This window comes from Pan troglodytes, chromosome 2 (assembly GCF_028858775.2).
Source record: "Pan troglodytes isolate AG18354 chromosome 2, NHGRI_mPanTro3-v2.0_pri, whole genome shotgun sequence".
Lineage (NCBI taxonomy): Eukaryota > Metazoa > Chordata > Mammalia > Primates > Hominidae > Pan > Pan troglodytes.
The window spans coordinates 174,606,821-174,629,366 of NC_086015.1; the positions used below are offsets into that span (position 1 = coordinate 174,606,821).

Sequence of the window (22,546 nt, forward strand, 5' to 3'; positions counted from 1 at the left end):
CGGAGGAGGCGTGGTCTTGGACTGGGTAGAGGCCGCGCTTCCTGACCCGGTCCCTCTGCACCAGCGTGGAGGGGGGAGGGGCGCGCACCCTTTCCGCCCAGGCTTTTGCGGGCTCCTCGGGCCGAACCCGAAGGGCTGTTCCTGAACCTTGACTTGTTATCATAGGGACCCAAGCTCTATTTTTGTGTGGCCAATTCGTGCACTGCAGCAAAATGGCCCTTCAGTCGCATCTTGGGGTTTCTCCTCGGTTCAAATGCTCTCGCGCTGAGAAAAAGCCGGAGGAAAAAAAAGCGACACCCTCCCTCCCCCATTAATTATTTGTGGGGCCGGAGTAACGCGGGCTGGTGCAACCGGTGCATATAAGGACTTGTGTGCAAGGAAGGGGATCCGCCTCCAGGCGCGGAAAGAGTGGGGGAGAAGCGCACACGCACAGTGCACCCAGCTGGGCGCTTCGGCAGTTTGCAGCTGCGGCGGGGTCGGGTCCACCCGCGGTCCCCGGAATGCCGGACGGCTGATCCCGGGTGCTGGTCACTCGCCGATTCGGGGCTGGGAAGGTTTGCCAGAAGCGGGAAAGATAGGAGATCTGAGCGCTCTCTTGGCATCGCCACACCCAGGACTTGCTCGTGCCGCAATTCCCCACGGAAACAACCGAGTTGAAACGAGAAGCTTGCTCTCTGGGTGCAGTAGCTAGAAGGCTTCAGGTAACTCCAAAGCCAACACTGGGTGAGGCAACACACGCCGCCTCAGGACTCAGCATTTCTTTCAGGCTGCGTTTTCGTGGCAGACCTACCCAGATTGATGGAGAAAGTTTGGCTGGCGGATAAGAAGTAACGCGGAAGATGTGTACGTGAGAGCGATTTCACTTCACTCACTTTCTCATTTAAAGGTTGGATGTTTTACAGTGGTATACATGATTCTCCTTCTGTAATCAAGAGTGGGAAGTCGCTTCCCCCAATCCCCGCGCAGCCCTTCTTCTCCCGCCTTAGCCATGCAAAATACCTAGAAAGAAAACACTAAAACTGAACTTTTTCCCAAATACAGCAGTAGCTTTGAAAGCATTCTTTGCTCCTCTGTTAACAGCAGAATGTAATTCTGACCACTGCACTGATGGTTTCTTAATCATGCAGTATGAAGATCAGCTTCAAAATAAGTCTTATGAATGAATGAATGAAAGCCAGTGCAGTTAGTTCATCATGACTGCAGACATTAGAGGACTTTGAAACAGCCTTTGGTGTACATTGTACTGTTTTTGTTACTGATATTGTATGTATTCATATGCATTGTGGATCATGCACCATGAAACTTGAAAATTGTTCCAACATCTCAATGGCCACAACAGTTTGGTAGCTTTTGCCTGTAAACGTTGTATGTAAACATTTGAACGTGTTATACTAAATTACTAAACTCATTTTTTAGTAAAATCATCTGGTTCGACATAGTAAGTAACGTGCAGTAAGCCACCACGTCGAAATGAAGAAAAAAAAAACAGATTATTTCCCATCATTGTCTTTGTTTTTTTCTCTTCTGTGTTCCTGTTTTTTTACCGTTCATCTAGACAACAGGTTAATGTATTGTCTCAGGGTTGAAAGAAGATAATTTAAGATCAAGTATTAAGATCTATAAACAACTATTTTTTTAAAACTGCAAACATAAGGAAATATGAGTTAAATATTTTTTCCATGGAAAGCCTTCATTTTATACTCATGATTATATTTGAAACATCACAAACAGATCAACTTTTTTGACATTAGTGAGCTGTTTGGGCCATGAGGGTGCCATGTTGGCATTAAGATTTAGTTTAGTTTTAGATGAGAAAGTTATAGATGCAGTATGATGCCAGGTACTAAATAAATGGAAGAGGGCTTCCTAAGAGCCTGAGAAGTTGATGAGACAGCCAGGGGAAGGCAGGGGTGCGGGCTGCAGGAAATACCATAAAAGGAGAGATTGCAGTATCAAAGGGACCTCCAACTGGTAAAGGAAGGTGAGAAGGAGGAACTTGAACTTTTTCCTTTCAGTCAAGTGTGTATCAAATTTCAGCTATTCCAGTATAAATTTCCTAATTTTTTCCTATGTCTCTGTATTGCCTGTACTATTACCACTTACTTAACATTTTTTTAAATCAACACTTTTTTCTTACACTTAATATAAAAGAAAACATAAATCGCTACTCTAAATGGAAAGCCAACAACACTTGCTTTGAAAAAAAAAGGGGGGAGGAAACCATTAAAATAAATATAATGGAAAATAAAGAAGTATTATTAAATTCTAGCTAGCCATCAATTCCTGCTCTGGGCTTCTAGCCTAGGGCCTACTCTTAGTTTGTTAAAAGAGAGAATAGCAAATACCAGGAAAAACATTCAAGACTTGAGATTTTTTTCTTGACGTAATCTGAAGGATTAAGAGAAGTGACACCATTTATGTGCAGTTTGAAAACCTGCCGAATAATACACTATGCTGTTTACATATGTATAAATATGTAGTAAACTATATAAAGCATGGATACAGGCAGTAAGGATACAGATTAACTTCAGGATAATGAGAAAAGAGGAAGAGGAAAAGGAGACTCCAACAATGATACCTAATTTTTTTGCTAAAGATTTCTGCCAGGCACGGTGGTGGCTCACACCTGTGATGCCAACATTTTGGGAGGACAGGTTGGGAGGATAGTTTGAGTCCAGGAGTTCGAGACCCGCCTGGGCAACTTGGTAGAACCCCATCTCTACAAAAAATACAAAAATTAGGTGGGCATAGTGGTACACGCCTGCAATCCCAGCTACTAGGGTGGCTGAGGTGGAAGAATTGCTTGAGTCCGGGAGGTTGAGGCTGCAGCAAGCCAAGATAAGCCACTGCACTCCAGCCTGGGCGACAGAGGGAGACCCTGTCTTTATAAAAATGAATAGAAAATTTGAATAATAAGTAATACTATGCTGCAGATATTCTTCTAAGCATTTGTTCTATCTGAATGTTTGTGTCTCCCAAAATTTATGTGTTGAAACCTAACCCCCATAGTGATAGTATTAAGAGGTGAAACCTTTAAGAGGTGATTAGATCATGAGGGCAGATCCTTCATGAACTGGATTAGTGCCCTGAGAAAAGAAACTTGAGGGAGCCTGTTCGCCCTTCCACCACATGAAGATGCATAGAAGGGGCCATCTATGAGAAAGGAGCCCTCAGCAGACTTCAGATCCGCTGATATCTTGATCTTGGACTTTCCCGCCTCAGAACTGTGAGCAATTCTGTTTCTGTTGTTTATAAATTACCTAGTCCAAGGCATTTAAGTAATTTAAGTAACATGGAGAATAAATCCAGAAGGTCCAATATTCATCTGATAAGGGATCTAGAGAACATATGGAAGGAAATACTCAAAAAATGGTAGAAAATATTCCAGTATCTTGACCGGGCACGGTGGCTCACACCTGTAATCCCAGCACTTTGGGAGGCTGAGGAGGGCGGATCACCTGAGTTAGGGAGTTCAAGACCAGTCTGACCAACATGGAGAAACCCTGTCTCTACTAAAAATACAAAATTAGCCGGGTGTGGCAGTGCATGCCTGTAATCCCAGCTACTAGGGAGGCTGAGGCAGGAGAATTGCTTGAACCCAGGAGGTGGAGGTTGTAGTGAGCCAAGATCGTGCCATTGCACTCCAGCCTGGGCAACAAGAATGAAAAAAAGAAAATATTCCAGTATCTTTAAGTAAAAAGCTCTCATTTAGCTCTGAGCCAAATGCATAGGTAAAAAATAACACACTTAAACACCTCACAGTGAGATTTCAGAGCATGAAGGATAAAAAGTAAATCTTAACTGGATTACCTTCTCATCAGCAACAATGGATGCTAATAGACAATGGAACAGTATTCTAAGGAAATCATTGTAATGGTGTTTTGTCTTGTTTTGTTTTGTTTTTGAGACACAGTCTCTCTCTGTCACCCAGACTGGAGTGTGTGGCTGGCTCATTGCAGGACCTCAGTGAGTTCAAGCCATCCTCCCACCTTAACTACCTTAACCCCACCACCTCCCAATAACTGAGCTGGGACTACAAATGCGTGCTGCCATGCCAGTCTAATTTTTTTTTTTTTTTTTTTTTTTTAGAGCTGGAGTCTCAGTAAGTTTCCTTGGCTGGTCTCAAACTCCTGGGATTCCACCTCGGCTTCCCAAAATGTTGGAATTACAGGTGCAAGCCACCACGCCCAGCCTCTAAGGGAATTGTTTTTAACCTAGACTACCAAACTAAATTAGCACTTAAGAGAGGGTACAAACTAATGACACGTATTTTCAGATATGTAAGAGTTGAGATTGCTGCCCATCCTTGAAATTACTTTTAGAGAATGTCTTCCACCAAAGAGTAAACTGAATCCAAAAACAAAGTGTGTGTTACAAAAGACAATGATAAACAAAGGTAGCAAACTCTGTCACCTGCTCAAAGCCATCCTTTCTTCCTTACTAGTAAAACACCGATTTTGACAATTTATCTTCCATGTGTGTAAAACATATAGATTCTCCCCAGCCCCATTCTATTCTCTCTCCTAATGATTGGTTTAGACATAGGCATATCATTCAACACTGACTACTGAGAAGTGCAGAGAAGTCTGGTAGGGCTTATAGATATGGTTTTCTTCCATCGGGCACCGTGGCTTACGCCTGTAATCCCAGCACTTTGGGAGGCCGAGGCGGGCGGATCACCTGAGGTCGGGAGGTTGAGACTGGCCTGACCAACATGGAGAAACCCCGTCTCTACTAAAAATACAAAATTAGCCAGCTGTGGTGGCACATGCCTGTAATCCCAGCTACTCGGGAGGCTGAGGCAGGAGAATTGCTTGAACCTGGGAGGCGGAGGTTGCGGTGACCCCAGATCACGCCATTGCACTCCAGCCTAGGCAACGAGAGCGAAACTCCGTCTCAAAAAAAGAAAAGAAAAGAAAAGAAATGGTTTTCCTCTTTGAAAGCTGAAAAAAGAAAAGGAAACAAGGAATAGGGAAGGAAGATCGGAAGAAATGAAGGAAGAACGAAGGAAGAGAAGACAAAACAAGAGAAATGGCCAGGAAAAGCTTCCTTCCCATGGTAGCTGTGCCCAAGATGATTTCCAATGAGCCTCACTTTCTGGTATTCACACCCTTGTGTGGATCCCTCCCAACATGGAATACAGAGGACTTCCAAAGCTGAGTAATACAAGGCATTTCAGCTTTTACCTTGCTCTCTTGGCTCACTTGCTCTAAGGCAGGATTCCTTAACATTAGCACTATTGGCATTTTGGGCCTGATAATTCATGTTGTGAAAGGCTGTCTTGTGCTATACAGGATGTTTAGCAGTAACTCTAGTTCCAACCCACTAGATATCAATAGCAACTTTCCAGTTATGACAACCAAACACGTCTCCAGATATTGCTAAATGCCCCCTGGTGAGAAAAATCACCCACAATAAGAACCAGAGCTCTATGGGAAGCCAGCCATCTTGTCCCACAGATATTCATGCAACCTGCCTGCCATGTTGATGAGTCGCTTTGAAGTGGATCTCCAGCCCCAGTCAAGCCTTCAGATGACTGCAGTCTCAGCTGATTCTGACTGAAACCTCATGAGAGATCCTAAGCTAGAACCACCCAACCAATCTGCTCCCGAATCCCTGACCCACAGAAATCATATTATTAAAATAATAAACTTTATTGTTGTTTTAAGTTGCTTGATTTGTTATGCAGGAAGGGATAACTAATACATTATTTTCAGACAGGGTTGTATGAGGATATAATAGCTGGAGCTATAGAAGCCATCTTCCTACCAGGGTGGGAGGAGCTTCAAAAAAAGTGAAAAGATGAAAAGAACCTGGATCCTGCATGACATCATTGAATCACTACATTAACTAACCCAGGAACAAACTGTCTTTGAATTTCTTTTTATGTGACATAAGTTTTTCTCGTGGTTTAAGTCACCTTTAGTTGAGTATCCTGTTTTTTGCACCCAACCACTTTCTGTTATAGAAAATTTTAAATTTTTAATTGTTTTCATCATTGCTAGTTAATAAAAATAAAAAATGATAGTCTATAACTAAATGATGTTATCACAAGGATAAAAGGCAAGGAGAGGAAGAAAAGCATGCTAAGATTTTTTTGTCTTATTTGGAGATGTATATAGATACTATCTCTAAACACAGAAAAGTATATCAATTATGCATAATAAACATAAGGTCACCACATAGATAGATACAAATTGGATGTTTAAAGTACAGACTACTTGAATGGAAAAAAATGAAACAAGAGTAACTATGAATTCAATAAAATAAAGAAAAGAAAAAATATCAACCAGAATGAGTAGTGTGAAGAACAAGTTTTTAGAGTGGTGGGGCCCACCCAGTATCCATTCTGCTTTGGTATACTGTGGTAGGCAGAATGATGGCCCCTCATCGACGTCCACGTTCCAATCTCTTGAACCTGTAATTACGTTACCTTACAAGGCAAGAGGGACTGTGCAGATGTGATTCAGTTAAGGCATTTGAGATGAGGAGATTTTCCTGGATTATCAGAGTAAACCCAAGTAATCACAAAGTTCCTTAAAAGTAAAAGAGGGAGTCAGAAAAGGACTCAGAGTTAGAGGAAGATGTAATATGAAAAAGGCACTGAGAAATATAACATTGCTGGCTTTGAAAATGAAGGAAGGGGCACACATACACCAAGGAATATGGGCAGCCACTAGAAGCTGAATCAGGCAAGGAAGCACATTGTCCCCGGGAGCCTCCAGAAAGGAATGCAGCCCTGATAACATTTGTTTTTCTTTCTTTCTTTCTTTCTTTTTTTTTTTTTGATGGAGTCTTGCTCTGTCGCCAAGGTTACAGTGCAGTGGAGCTCCTGGGTTCAAGTGATTCTCCTCCTGAGTAGCTGGGATTACAGGCATGTGCCACCATGCCTGGCTAATTTTTGAATTTTTAGTAGAGATGGAGTTTCACCATGTTGGCCACGCTGGTTTTGAACTCCTGACCTCAGATGATCCTCCCACCTTGGCCTCTGAAAGTGCTGGGATTACAGGCATGAGCCACTGCAGCAGGCCCTTTTCATTTATTTTATTTTATTTTTTGAGACAGGGTCTTGCTCACTTGTCACTACACTCCTAGGCTGGAGTGCAGTGGTGAGATCACGGCTCACTGCAGCCTTGATCTCTTGCACTTAAGGGATCCTCCCACCTTGGCCACTGAAGTAACTGGGACTACAGGCGCAGGCCACCACACTTGGCTAATTTTTAAATTTTTTTTGTAGAGATGAAATCTCACTATGTTGCCCAGGCAGATCTCAAACTCCTGAGCTCAAGGGATCCTCCCACCTCAGCCTCCCAAAGTGTTAGGATTACAGGGATGAGCCACCGTGCCTGGCCCCTACTAACATCTTGATTTTAGCCCAGAAAGACCCATTTGGGACTTCTGACTATAGGGTAATAGATTTGTGTTATTTAAGTAAAGCCACTAATTTTGAGGTGATTTGTCACAGCAGTGATTTAAAAAAATGAATACAAACTCTTTTATCCATTTTTATTTTTAAATCATTGTCTCTTTTCCCTCGGTTACAGATTATTGTGGCTGTCACTCAGGTTTTCTGCTCATTGGTAGACAACGGGTGAGGAGGTGACTGAAATTGGAACAGTGGAAGGACCCTTCACCAAAACCTGGAACTTCAGAAGAATGGCAGGGCTGAAAATGATTAGTGTAAATTCATTCCAGTTGTGGTACCCTACCCATAAGGTATGACTAGAGACCACTCCTCTTTCCTAGTTCGAGGAATAGGAAGACTTGTTTCCTTGTATCTTGTTCGTTTCCAAACTTGGTTCTCTGTGCTAGTTATTTATTGCTTTATAACAAACAAACCACCTCTAAACTCAATGACTTAAAACAGTAACAGTCATTTCTGTAGCTTGAAAATGTGTAATTTGGGCAGGATTTCGTGGGGAAGCCTCATTTGCTCCACAGAGCATGAGGTAGGGCTGGAGGACCCACTTCCAAAATGGCTTGCTCACATGCCTAGCAAGTGTGGTCTTAGGCTATCAGGAGTGCGCAGCCAGGGCTGATGGCTGGGAGCTTCTCTTCCTCTCCGGGTGGGTCTCTCCACGGTCTGTTGGAGCTTCTTGATGGCATAGTGTCTGAGTTGCAAGAACAAGCATCCCATGAGAACCAGGTAAAAGCTGTATTTCCTTTTCTGACCTAGCCTCAGAAGTCATGCGACTTCATTTCCACCACTGTCATGAATCTACCTGGACCCAAGAGGAGGATGCAGAGATGCCACCTTTCAATAAGAGGATTATCTAAGTTGCACTGAAGAAGAGCATGTGGGATGGAAGATACTATTGCAGTATTTTTGGAAACTAAAGCCTACCATATTCTTCAAGCCTTACCATCAATTCTGTGTCCTCAGCATTCTCCCCTTTGCTCACATTAGCCAGAGTTGGTTTCTGCTTTTGCTTGTAACCAAAGAATAATGTAGCTGGCATAAGCACAAACATATCAGAATAAGTATAAATATTTAAACTTCCTTATTAAAAGACAGAAGCTCTCAGAATTTGTAGAAACAAAGCAAAACAACCCCAATAAATTAAGAATGTGAATGCTTTTCAAATCTCTCATAGAAAATTAACAACGTTGGACCAGGCCAAAAAGTACGCTTTTTATAATTTCCCAAAAGCAACAATCATACATACCATATTATTAGTAGATTTCAACATTCATGTAACAGATCCATCTAAATCTGTAATTCTCAATTATTGAAACTTTTTCACTAGAAGGACTGTAGTTTCTCATTATACTTAAAGTTACTCCTAGAGGCCCACCCAAGAATTTATCATCATCTTGAACAGCTCTTCTTTAGAAAACAAAGCTCCAGTTTTCCTTTGTCCAATTAGTCTACCCTTCCAGCTCCCCGGCAGCCTTCACTGACATTACTGCTGTTTTTCACTGACATTACCGCTGCCTTACAAAGACTCTATTTCTGTCCATTGGTAGCATTCTTCATTATTTTCCAATTGGTCTTACCTCTTACCCTTCTTCTTTCCAATTTTGTGCTGGACCTCAGACTGCCTGAAGGAGCCTGAACTTCCATGTGCTGTCTTCCATATAATGTGATCTGAGGTGAAGAGCATGGTCCCTGGAGTTGAACTGCCTGAAGTAAATCCCAAAATAGAAAAATAAAAATAAAACAGTGGTTTTATTGTTTTTATTTCTTGTTTCTCATTGATAGGTAGATAGAGAGTTTTCTTTAAAAGCCTAGTGCTTTGGGGATAATAATGGCAAGTGATTTCATCTCTTTTGTATTAAATAGGTTTGGAGCAATTTTCTTAATTATCTGGTACTATTTAAACTCAAAGGCAAACACAACACTCTATCTAAAATACCAGTATTACACTTTCCCTAAATGCAGAAAACTATTTTTACTAAAAATTTGGCAAGCACTTTCAAAACAGCATTTTCTGTTTTCATTCCTTGAGAATTTCCTAACAAGTATGCATAGAAATTTTAATATACAGCTTTAATCCTTCAATATTTATTGTAAAAGTTTAATTGTTTATCCTATTTTTTTGGAAGTTGCTTAATCTTCTTAAATCCTAAAGCGGTTTTAAATGTAATTGTATTCTGGCCAAGCAATTGAGTTTTCAGCTTGCTTTCCCCTCAATATTTTTAGGATCTAACCTAGTATCCTGCAACAGTACATACATGCCTAGTCAATGACCAAACATACTGTAACTGAAATGATGAAAGGACATTTATTCTGATTACCAAGGCCTGTTCAGACTATGACATAAGTCTGGGGTGCTTTGCTCCCTGCTGGCTATCTCAATGTGCTTCCACTTTTCCCATATAACTTTTTTACAGAACTGTGTCCTGTTTAATTTTAGGATTAAAATGTCCCATACCCCACCATACACGCAAAATAATTTTCAGTTTTTTTATTTCATGTTCCTATATTTGAATGGTATAACCCCAGGTTAGCTAGAGCTAGGGGAGGGGATGAGTAGCCTAATTGGACCTTTACATGAAGTCATAGGGTAGATAAAAGTGCTTATCAGACTTTTCAAGCTGGAAGGGAACTTACAGATAAGCAACTCCAACCCCCTCATTTTACAGATAAGGAAACCAAGGTCCAGAAACACTATGTGACTTGCTCAGTGTCACAGACTTAGCACAGGAAAGGGCTTTGGGGACTGAAGACTTTGTGCTAAAAAAAGAAAAAAAAAAAAAAAGCAAGGCCTTATTTATCAGTATTGTCTCCCACCAGATTCCCCATATACTGTTTCTTCTACTATACCATATTGTGTCCCAGACATTCAAAGTTCTTTCCACTTGTGTTGTGCTTTTTATCTTAAGGAAACCATACAAGTACAGAACTTGTCGTATTTCCCTTAATGTGTGGGCTGCCTGAGAGCTCCAAGCTAAATGAGTTGGTTTGCCATGCCTGGTACTGGCTCTTGGGTGGGAGAAAGTGCCAAAAATGGAGTTGAGAGGCTTGGCTGGGTGGGTTCTTAAAGCCAGAGAACTCAGGGAACAAAGTAAGGAATGGGGAGTTGTTTGGATTCATTAGCCGAAGAAAATAGAGGCCAAACCTCTCCAGAAATTTAACACACTCTCATCATGCAATTACATGGGTGATTTTTAAGGTGGATGCTGGAAAATGCATTCTCTTTTGTTTAGTACTTAAGACACCGTATTGTAGTTGCTGTCTTTCTTTTCTACCATGGAGCTGTTGATTGCAAGCATCCTTTCTTGCTCATCTCTTTTTCTCTAGTGCCTAGCATAATTGCCACAATAAAGTGGTGTGTATTTAAAAAATAAATCAATAAATCAGTGTAGTGAAGTTGGTAAAAGTAGATGAAATGAACCACTTTGAAGCCAGAAAATTCTGGACAAATCTTTTAAGTCCCCTAAGTGTCAACATTTTATGTTTGTTATAATTTCACGTGGCTAGTTGATTCTGAGAATAAACCAAGAGTCCCATTGCTGATACTCTATCCAAAGCTGATAATAAAAATTAATTATAGATCCATCTTTCTCATCTACTCACAGAGTGTAAATTCATTCACTCATTCATATATTCATTCATCAAAAACATGGATTGAATACAAAGATCATCAAGATGGCCTCTGCCCTTTATAATTTAGGCAGTGTTTCTGAAAGTATGATCTCTGGTGCACTGACATCAAAGAGGGGAGCAGGGCTTGATTAACATGTAGATTCCCAGAGTGTGGGGGGCCAGGGCTCAGGAATAAACATAATGAAACTTAGGTAAGATGTACAGAGAGTATAAGAGCTGAGAGGGGTGGAAAGGATTCAGAGACAGAGTCTAGGACATGGAGACTAGGACATGGAGAAAAAGAGGATCCTAAAGCTGGTTGGGCAGAGGTTCTAGGCCTTTGTAGATGTTAACGAGTTAGTGATTAAGTGATGTTGTTAGTGAGCTAGTGACTTGTAGATGTTATGAGTGAGTTAGTGAGTAAGGAAGACCCTGAAAAGTTGCTTAGTGTCCTTTGTCTTCCACTCTGTCACTTATAATGGAGGCAGCCTGGCCACACCGTGCTGGAACTCTTCAAAGCTCTCACAGAACCAGACCAAAGGCTTTTTCTGTTGAATAGTGCTATGGTCTAAATTTCTGTGTCTCCCCAAGCTCATAGGTTGAAATCCTAACCCCTAGGACAAGAGGTGGGGCCTTTGGGAAGTGATTAGGTCATGAGTGGGATTAGTACCCTTATAAAAAAGGCCAAAGAGACCCTTACCCTTTCCCCCATATGAGGACACAGTGAGAAGGTGCTGCCTATGAGGAAGCAAGCCTTCATCAAACATGGAATCTGCAGGCATCTTGATCTTGGACTTTCTAGCCTCCAGCACTGTAAGAAACAAATGTCTGTTGTTTATAAGGCACCCAGCTTATGGTGTTTTGTTATAGCAGCCCAGATGCACTAAGACAGGCTCAACCAAAGCAAGAGTCAGCCTTGCTCCAGAAAGGTAGTAGAGCTCTTGGCTCTTCAGCAATCAGGCTGTCCTATTATTTCATCCTTTTAAGCCATACCAGAACCTTTTACCTCTAGCTTAATACCTAGAACATGGGACATTTTTAAGTTGAGTTCATGCTTCCCTTTGTCTTTGTCCGCAGACTGACACAGCCTGGAAAAACAATCGAGTCCATTCTATGGCGACCTTTTTGTTAAATCCCTCTAGCAGGTGACACAAATTAATTCAAGCCCATCCTTCTCAAGTTGTGCCTTGCAGTTGCTCTGTTTTCTTTTTTTCTTCATGAGACAGAGCCTTGCTCTGTTGCCCAGGCTGGAGTGCAGTGGCACGATCTTGGCTCACTGAAACCTCTGCCTCAGCCTCCTGAGTAGCTGGGACTACGGGTGCCTGCCACCATGCCAGGATAATTTTTGTACTTTCAGTAGAGACGGGGTTTCACCATGTTGGCCAGGCTGGTCTTGAACTTCTAACTAGGTGATCTGCCCGCCTCAGCCTCTCAAAGTGCTGGGATTACAGGCATGAGCCACCGAGCCCAGCCTGCAGTTGCTCTGTTTTCTGATGGATATGTCCTGGGAATATGAGCATCTCTCTGCTTGAAATCTCAGCCTGAAAGCCTTCTGCAGTTTAGGAGGAAAATTCCTTTGATGATTCTTTTATTTTTTAACTCTTATTTTGAAAAATTCTAAACATATGCAAAAGTAGAGTATATCTGACTTCCCTTTATGCATTACCAGTTTCAACAGCCATTAGAATGTTATCATACTTATTTTTATCTATTTCTCCTCCTCATGCTTTTTTTCTTTCCTAAACCATTTTAAAACAAATATTTAGGCCGAGGCGGGTGGATCACGAGGTCAGGAGATCGAGACCATCCTGGCTAGCACGGTGAAACCCCATCTCTACTAAAAATACAAAAAATTACCTGGGCATGGTGACGGGCGCCTGTAGTCCCAGCTACTCGGGAGGCTGAGGCAGGAGAATGGCGTGAACCCGGGAGGTGGAGCTTGCAGTAAGCCGAGATTGCCACTGCACTCCAGCCTGGGCGACAGAGCGAGACCCCATCTCAAGAAAAAAATATATATATTTGGCATCATGTCATTTTACTTCTAAATATTTCAGTATGGATCTCAAAAAAGAAGGAGGGATTTAAATATGGGCTGTGCTTAGTGACATGCTTCCAAAGCACAGAGGATGGAAATGGGGGGAGATGTAACTTTACAGTGGAGAAACCTGGTAAACAGCAAATACTACCTTGGCCAGGTGATCAAGATTAACATCATTAGTGATAAGTCCTGTGGACAGCATGTATCTTTGATATGATATAATGAAAAAGGTAGTAGTCAAATACAAATAAATTGTGTAGTTTAGTTAATAGTAATGTGCCTATGTTGGTTCCTTAGCTGTGACACATGTCCCAGAGTGATGTACGATGCTCACGAAAGGAGAAACTAGGTACAGAGTATGTAGGAACTCTATACTATCTGCAACTTTTTGGTACTCTAAAATGTTTTAAGTTTATTATTTAAAAGGGAAGCAGGACAACTACAGTGCTACTATCACACTTAAAAGTTGCCCCAAACCAGGTCACAGACATAACATTTTTGCATGGTGGAATTCATAACCACCTTCTGCAAAATGTATATTGTAAAGTGTATTAATAGTTAAACATCCAAAAAATGTATTGAGACACCACCCTTTAAATAAAGCCTTCAAATCTAAACTATATGCTAGTACCCAAGAACCATCTGAAAGCCAACATGCTTTTTCAGGTGTGTGAAACATGCTGTCAAGGTTGTGGGTTGATTGCAGTGAAGATTTTTAAAGAGAAAAATTTTCTATTTTATTGTCATGTAATAATTACGTTAATACTTCCTATCTGAATAACACCAACAGTTTACACAGAAGTTTCATATGCACCTTCTTACTTACCCCTCACAATAAAGTAGATATTATCATTATACTCTTTCACAGATGTAGAAAGTGAACAGGAAAGTAAATCACAATGGTTTTCAAATGTTCTGCAGACTAGAAAATTCTTATCAAGTCAGATATCATGTAGACCAGTGGAACAGATTAGAGAACCCAGAAATAAAGCTGCATACTTAACAACCACTTGATCTTCAACAAACCCAACAAAAGCAACGAGGAAAAGACTCCCTATTCAACACATCGTGCTGACATAACTGATACATATGGATACATATGCAGAAGAATAAAACTGGGCTCCTACATATCACCAAGTACAAAAAATTAACCCAAGATGGATTAAAGGCTTAAATGTAAGTCCTCAAACCATTAATATAAAAAGCCTAGAAGAAAACCTAGGAATTACCCCTCTTGATATTGGGCTTGGCAAAAAAATTTTGGTTAAGTCCCCCAAAGAAATGACAACAAAACCAAAAATTGATACGTGGGACCTGAGCTTCTGCATAGCAAAACAAACTATCAAGGAAGTAGGGCCAGGTACAGTGGCTCTCGCCTGTAATCCCAGCACTTCGGGAGGCCGAGGCAGGTGGATCACGAGGTCTGGAGATAGAGACCATCCTGGCTAACAGGGTGAAACCCCGTCTCTACTAAGAATACAAAAAATTAGCCAGGCGTGGTGGCGGGCGTCGGTATTCCCAGCTACTCCGGAGGCTGAGGCAGGAGAATGGCGTGAACCCGGGAGGCGGAGCTTGCAGTGAGCTGAGATCTTGCCACTGCACTCCAGCCTGGGCGACAGAGTGAGCCTCTGTCTCACAAAAAAAAAAGAAAAAAAGAAAAAAAAAAAAGAAATAAACTATCAAGGAAGTATACAGACAGACAGCCTACAGATTCGGGGAAACTATTCATAAACTATGCATCCAACAAAGGTCTAATGTCCAGACTCTACAAGGAACTTAAACAAATTAACAATCAAAAAACAACCCCGTTAAAAAGTGAGCAAAGGACATGAACAGACAATTTTCAAAAGAAGACATGCAAGGGGCCAACAAACGAAAAAAGCTCATCATCACTAATCCTCAGATAGACGCAAATTAAGACCTCAGTGAGTGCCATCTCACACCTGTCAGAACAGTTTTTGTTAAAAAGTCAAAAAATAACAGATGTTGGCAAGGCTGTGGAAAAAAGGGGATACTTATACACTGTTGGTGGGAATGTAAATTAGTCCAGCCACTGTGGAAAGCAGTTTGGAGATTTCTCAAAGAACTAAAAGTTGAGCTACTATTCAACCTAGCAATGCCATTACTGCCATTACTGGGTATACACCAAAAGGAAAATTAATTGTTCCACCAAAAGGACACATGCACCTGTATGTTCATTGCAGCACAATTCACAATAGTAAATACATGGAATCAACTTAGATGCCCACCAGCAGTGGACTGGATTTAAAAATGGTATCAGCCAGGTGTAGTGGCTCATGCCTGTAGTCCCATACTTTGGGAATCCAAGGCAGGAGGATTGCTTGAAACTAGGAGTTCAAGACTAGCCTGGGCAATATGGCAAGAGAGACTCTACAAAAATTTGTTTTAATTGTTTTAATTTAATGTTTATTTTAATGTTTACTTAATTTAATGTTAATTTAATTCATTTAATGTTTAATTTAATGTTTACTTATTTATTTTAATTTAATGTTTATTTTTGTTTATTTCAAGACTGTCTCGAAATAAACATTAAATTAAAAATAATTTTTTAATTATTTGAAATTAAATAATTTCATTGTCTCAAAAATAACGAAAATAATTATTGAATAATTAAAATAATTAATTAATATTTATTCAAATTATTTTATCATTATTTAAATTAAATATTGTTTAATAATTATTTTTGAGACACTGGTAAGGCTGTGGAGAAAGGGGGACACTTATACACTGTTGGTGGGAGTGTAAATTAGTCCAGTCACTGTGGAAAGCAGTTTGGAGATTTCTCAAAGAACTAAAAGTTGAGCTACCATTAATAAAAATAATTAAATTAAATTAACTAATTTAGTTAATAAAAATAATTAAATAATAAAATATTTGATAAATGTAATTAATTATATCTATTAATATTAGTTTATTTAATAAAGATAATATAATAAATACTTAATTGTTATTTAATTAGTTTAATTATTTAATCATTATTTTCGAGACACTTTGTCTTGAAATAAATAAATTTTATTTTGCCCAGGCTGGAGTGCAATGGCACAATCATGGCTCATTGCAGCTTTGATTTCCTGGGCTCAAGTGATCCACTTCAGCCTCCTGAGTAGCTAGGGCTACAGGCCAGTGCCACCATGCCTGGCTTTTTTTTTTTTTTTTTCAATTTTTTGTAGATGGGATCTCACTGTGTTACCCAGGCTGGTCTTGAACTCCTGAGCTCAAGCAATCATCCTGCTTCAGCCTCCCAAAGTGCCGAGATTAGAAGCTTGAGCCACTGTGCCTAGCCAAAAAATTTTTTTCAATTAAAAAAAAATTGTGGGCCAGACGCAGTGGCTCACGCCTGTAATACTGGCACATTGGGAGGCCGAGGTGGGTAGATCACGAGGTCAGGAGATTGAGACCATCCTGGCTAACATGGTGAAACCTCATCTCTACAAAAAATACAAAAAATTAGCCGGGTGTAGTGGCGGGTGCCTGTAGTCCCAGCTACTCTGGAGGTTTGAGGCAGGAGAATGGCGTGAACCTGGGAGGCGGAGCTTGCAGTGAGCAAAGACCGTGCCACTGCACTCCAGCCTGGGCACAGAGCAAGACTCTGTCTCAAAAAAAAAAAAAAAATGTGGTACATTTGCATCATGGAATATTATGCAGCCATAAAAAAGAATGAAACCATTCTTTTGCAGCAACATGGATATAGCTGGAGGCCATTATGCTAACTAAGTGAACTAACACAGAAACAGAAAACCAAATACTGCATGTTCCTACTTACAAATGGGAGCTAAACAATGGGTACATGTGGACATAAAATAGGAATAGGCACTGGGGACTGCTAGAAGAGGGAGAGAGGGATGGGGGCAAGGACTGAAAACTACCTTTTGGGTACTATGCTCAATACCGGAGTGACGAGTTCAGTCACATCCCAAACCTCAGCATCATGCAGTATACCTCTGTAACAATCCTGCACATGTATCTCTTGATTCTAAAAGAAAAGTTGAAAAAGAAAAAGAGTCAGATATATAAAACCAATAGGGACAAAGATAACCTTTGCCTTCAAACTACTGCAGCTAACCACTCCCAGGAGGTTATTTTATGCACGGTTTAAAGACTAAAGGTGTAATTTGGGAAAAAAAAAAAAAAAACACAAAAAACATGAGTTTTAGATTCAGACAAGCCTGATGTTGAAGCCTGGCTGAATATTTATGAGCTGCATGTTACTTTGGATACATTACTTAACCTCTCTAATTCTCAGTTTCCAAATTTGTAAAATGGAAGTAGCAATACTCTAGAGCTCCGTGCAGTACAAGTTCCTAACCTTAACCGTATCTTTGTCTCCCCAAAGGGCTAAATGGATTTTCTGAAAGTATTGAAAGAGTGGCTGGCAGAATCTAATTCTGCCACCAAGTACATTGCTTTTGCCACTACATCATGTGACTATACATTGTACTCCCAACCAGGTCTGGAGTGCGTGGCAGTGACACATGCTCTCTCCTAAAGAAACAGGGTATGTGCATGTCCTGCTTTTTTTTTTCTTCTTCTTTGTAATTTCATTTGGACACATTTATCAAACTGTTTTTCTTTGTTTTCTGAGACAGAGTCTCGCTCTGTCACCTAGGCTGCAACCTCCGCCTCCCAGGAGCGGATTCTCATGCTTCAGCCACCCAAGTAGCTGGGATGACAGGTGTGTGCCACCACACCTTGCTAATTTTTGTATTTTTAGTAGAGACAGATTTTTGCCATGTTGGCCAGGCTGGTCTTGAACTCCTGACCTCAAGTAATCTGCCCACCTCAGCCTCCCAAAGTGCTGGGATTACAGGCGTGAGGCACTGCGACCGGCCTGTGCAAGTCCTGTTGATGGCGTCCTTCTTGTTTAGTAACAGCAGCAGAGCGACCAACTGAGAAGGAACATTTAAAGCATGTGTTCTTAACCAGAGTCCTAGACCCTCACATGATCTTCAAGTGCTCCATGAATCCCCCTGAAATTGTGGACATTTTTGATGTCTGCATATGTGCATTTTTCTGAGGAAGATGGTCCACAGCTTCAAAATTATCAAAAGTATTACAAAACTAAGAAAACTTTACAGCTCGTGGGCCAGGCGTAGTGGCTCATGCCTGTAATTCCAGCACTTTGGGAGGCTGAGGCTGGTGGATCATCTGAGGTCAGGAGTTCGAGACCAGCCTGGCCAACATGGTGAAACCCTGTCTCTACTAGAAATACAAAAATTAGCTGGATGTGTTGGTGGGTGCCTGAAATCTCAGCTACTTGGGAGGCTGAGGGAGGAGAATCACTTGAACCCGGGAGGTGGAGCCGAGATCGTGCCACTGCACTCTGACCTGGGCGACAAGAGGGAGACTCTGTCTCAAAAAAAAAAAAAAAAAAAAGTTTAGAGCTCATGGATTAAGATGTTCTTGCCTTTATCATGGATGTTGATTTTCCTATTTTAGGAAAAGAGCCAAAGCTTGTTATTACCTTATTGAGTTTCTGTATAACAGAGGCCTGTGATTCCTGAATTTTAGTAAGCTTAGTGATAACCTGAATACAGCAACAAATACAAATATGACCTGGTATTAGATGATATTTAAAGAATCATTATTATTTTTGTTACGTGCTATTTAAGAAAACTTTTCTGATCATTTAATTATGAACATATATGGAAGTTTTATTACCACAATGCTTTTATATCATGCAAGAAAAAAGGCCCCTAACAAGTTCATTCAAATATTCACTGCTTTATTTTATAGAAAAAGAGACTGGTAAGATACTCAATATAGGACAGATTGAAAAAGACAGAACGTCTAAAGTTCACTCAATCCTTGACTGGTAGTCAGTTGGATAGGTCAGTAAATGATTTCCAGAACAAGCTTTAATCCCATTAACGTTCATCAGAAAAGTGCTTAAGAATTTCACCATGAATGCAAATATTGGATTTTAAGCCACTGTGAACAGGTCTTCTCAAATGTATTTGAATTGATTCATCTTCCATTTTAAGATCTTTTTAAAAGCTATTTTAGAATTTCTGAGAAATTTCAGATATGGTTATTGGGTTTACCGTAATTTAAAAATATTATTATAACTTTAGCTGGGGATTAAACCTTAATATAGGGTTTTGAGACTGGTCCTGTCTGTCAGTCAGTCATTTGGTGAGTTGGTGGAGACTGCACATCTATACTGTAGTGGGCATACCAGGAGAATAACCACCAGAGGTCGGTTGAAACATTTAGAGCCTGGCCATCCAAAATCAAAGGCAAGGGCCAGGCGCGGTGGCTCACGCCTGTAAACCTAGCACTTTGGGAGGTTGAGGTGGGTGGATCACCTGAGGTCAGGAATTTGAGACCAGCCTGGCCAACATGGTGAAACCCGTCTCCACTAAGAATACAAAAAATTAGCCAGGCGTGGTGGCGGGTGCCTGTAATCCCAGGTACTCGGGAGGGTGAGGCAGGAGAATCTCTTGAACCCAGGAGGCGGTGGTTGCAGTGAGCTGAAATCACACCATTGCACTCCAGCCTGGGTGACAGGAGCGAAACATGGTCTCAAAAAACCCAAAAAAACAAAATCAAAGGTGAAATCCAATGCATTGTTGCCAAACTGACTTGTGGGTAGAAATATCATCTTCCATAATTGAAATATATCTTTCATAGGTGGAAAAATAGCCCATTTCCAATTTAAACAAAAAACAACTACAAAAAATTCACCTTACATGCTTCACACTTCAAAAACATTATCACTTTCATTACTGAGTCATCAAAACTTCCTGAGTATTTCTTTTTTAAGTAAAAGGACCAATCACTAACCTGTTTTCTTTTCCACCTCACCATCTACAACAACAACAAAAAAGCTCAGAAATAGTCTGGTGAAACTATGCAGTGGGCACGGTTTTTCTGTGGCTTTCTTCCTTCCACCTTCTCAGTCCCTTCTCACACAGAACTCCCAGCCCTCTCTCTCCCTGTTCTAAGAGTCCTAGAACTGTTAAGGGATGCTTTGTATCTCTCCTAAAGTCTCTAAACCAAAGTTCCCTTTTCCTTCCCTTCCTGATGAAGCGAACCCTGTATCTTTCCCTGTTCCTGACCTCAGTGGAGTGCTGCCACCTGATCCTTCATTTATTTCTAGTTCACTCCTTATCACATTCCCCAGAATCCCTTTCCAATTTTTCTTTTTGTCCCAGTACCCACTACACACACTTACCTTGCAATCTTCTTTTCATAAACCACTTTGCTACCTATGATGACATGATGGCAGCAGGCAGCTGCTTTGCCACTACTCACAGTGTACTATCTGTGAATGGTGCCCCTGGAGTTGGGTACACAGGGAACACATTGGGAATGCAGCTGGGAGGTGTGAAGGTCACAGTCTTGGATGAGGCCATCTAAATGGAATGACCACAGGTTACCCCTTTCCTCTTCAAGATTCCTCTTGGTTGTCATTCCTTCCTCCTTGCCAGCACCTCCCTTTCTTTGCAGACCACATGCTTGGGATTGAGGCAGCCCCTTTCCAGCTGTATGACTTTGGGAAAGTTACTTAAGTCTTCGAAGTATTTGTTTTCTTATTTAGAAAAATGGGGATATAATAGCATTTATCTCATGGTATTATCAAGTGGAATAAATGAGATAATGTCTGTAAGAGTACTGGCCCAGGGGGATGGTTAGCCAAGTTAGCTGTTGCTATAATTCCTAATTCTAAGGCTGAGATTCTACCCGTGAGGTCTGTAAAGTCTCTCTACAGTCTTTGAGAAGTGATCTGCTCCCCTCACTTCTCCATGAAAATTTCTATTTTTCTCCATATTTATTTTTAAAACACATTTTACCTCATTGATAGCTGGAATTGAATTTAAACAGTCCTCAATGCCTTAGAATGATCAAATTATTAACACAGACAATCTCTCCACAACGATTCTGTGCCCACTTTCTAGTGTGTGGTTTTTTTGTTTGTTTGTTTGTTTGTTTTTTGAGACAGAGTTTCACTCTTGTTGCCCAGGCTGGAGCACAATGGTGCGATCCCGGCTCACCACAACCTCCACCTCCTGGGTTCTAGTGATTCTCCTGCCTCAGCCTCCCGAGTAGCTGGGATTACAGGCATGCGCCACCACGCCTGGCTAATTTTTTGTATTTTTAGTAGAGACAGGGTTTCTCCATGTTGGTCAGGCTGGTCTCTAACTCCCAACCTCAGGTGATCCGCCCACCTCAGCCTCCCAGTTTGCTGGGATTACAGGCTTGAGCCACCACGCCCGGCGTGTGTTTCAGCCTTTGTGTCTCTTATGCTGCATTGGTCCTCACCCTGTGTTCTTTGTTCATAATAATAATAATAGTAGTAGTAGCAGAAGTAATAATAATTACCATTTTCTAAATGTGTCTCTTTTATCAGACTCCTTATTTACATGCTCAATTTAATCTCCACAGTTGGTTGGTATTATTATTTCCACTATATAGTTGAGGAAACTGAGGTCAAGAGTTTTTCAATACATTGCCCAGCGTATCAGAGCTTGTAATGTTGAATCTGGGGATGTCTTATCCTAAAACCCATTCCCACTCCTAGCCCCAGGCAACCATTAATCTATTTTCTGTCTCCAAGTACAGAAACTTTATGCATAAGATTATGAATTTGCCTAAGGAGAATCACTTGAACCTGGGAGGTGGAGGTTGCAGTGAGCCAAGATCGCGTCACTGCACTCCAGCCTGGGCAACAGAGTGAGACTCTGTCTCAAAAAAAAAAAAAAAACAAAAAAAAGATTATTTGCCTATTCTGAGCATTTCATATAAATAGAATCATATAATATGTGACCTTTTGTGACTGGCTTCTTTCACTTAACGTTATGTTTTCAAGATCCATCCATGTCACAGCATGTATCAGTACTTCAATCCTTTTATGGCTGAATAATATTCTATTGTACAGATTTATCACATTTTGTTTATCCATTAATCAGATGATGGACATTCGAGTTGTTTTTACTTTCTGCCTATTATGAATAACATTGCTATAAACATTTATGTTAAAAGTTTTTATATAAAGATATGTATACAATCTTCTTACTCAGAGTGGAATTGCTGGGTCATATGGGAACTTTAACTTTTTAAGAAACTGCCAACCTTTTTACTAAAGTGGCTGTACTGTTTTGCATTCCTACCAGCAATACATGAGGGTTCCAGTTTCCCATATTCTTACCAACACTTGTTATCATCCATCTTTTTGATTATAGCCATTCTAGTGAATATGAAGTGGTATCACACTGTGGTTTTGATTTGCATTTCCCTAATGACTAATGATGTTGAGAGTGCCATCTAATTTTATATTATTGTTCTTTGTGTGAAAAGGACAATCCCTAAATTTTAGTGGATGCCAAATGAAGAATTGTCTAGATAAATGTTTCTCTCCTCTGTAATTCACATTCTAAACTTAATATAATATTTAAAATACTAATTTGCTTTTCTGTAGTAGCCAAAGGAAAGGCTTTGCTCCTGCTGCAGATTTGTGT

General features: G+C 40.7%; 1 long non-coding RNA gene across 1 annotated transcript; it reads left to right on the plus strand.

Moving 5' to 3' along the window:
* Window positions 1-6: 6 nt before the first annotated feature.
* On the plus strand, window positions 7-9,181 carry LOC104005850 (uncharacterized). The gene is made up of 3 exons (XR_001713026.4): window positions 7-843; window positions 7,545-7,716; window positions 8,177-9,181. It is a non-coding gene; the product is annotated as an uncharacterized LOC104005850 (long non-coding RNA).
* Window positions 9,182-22,546: the final 13,365 nt, after the last annotated feature.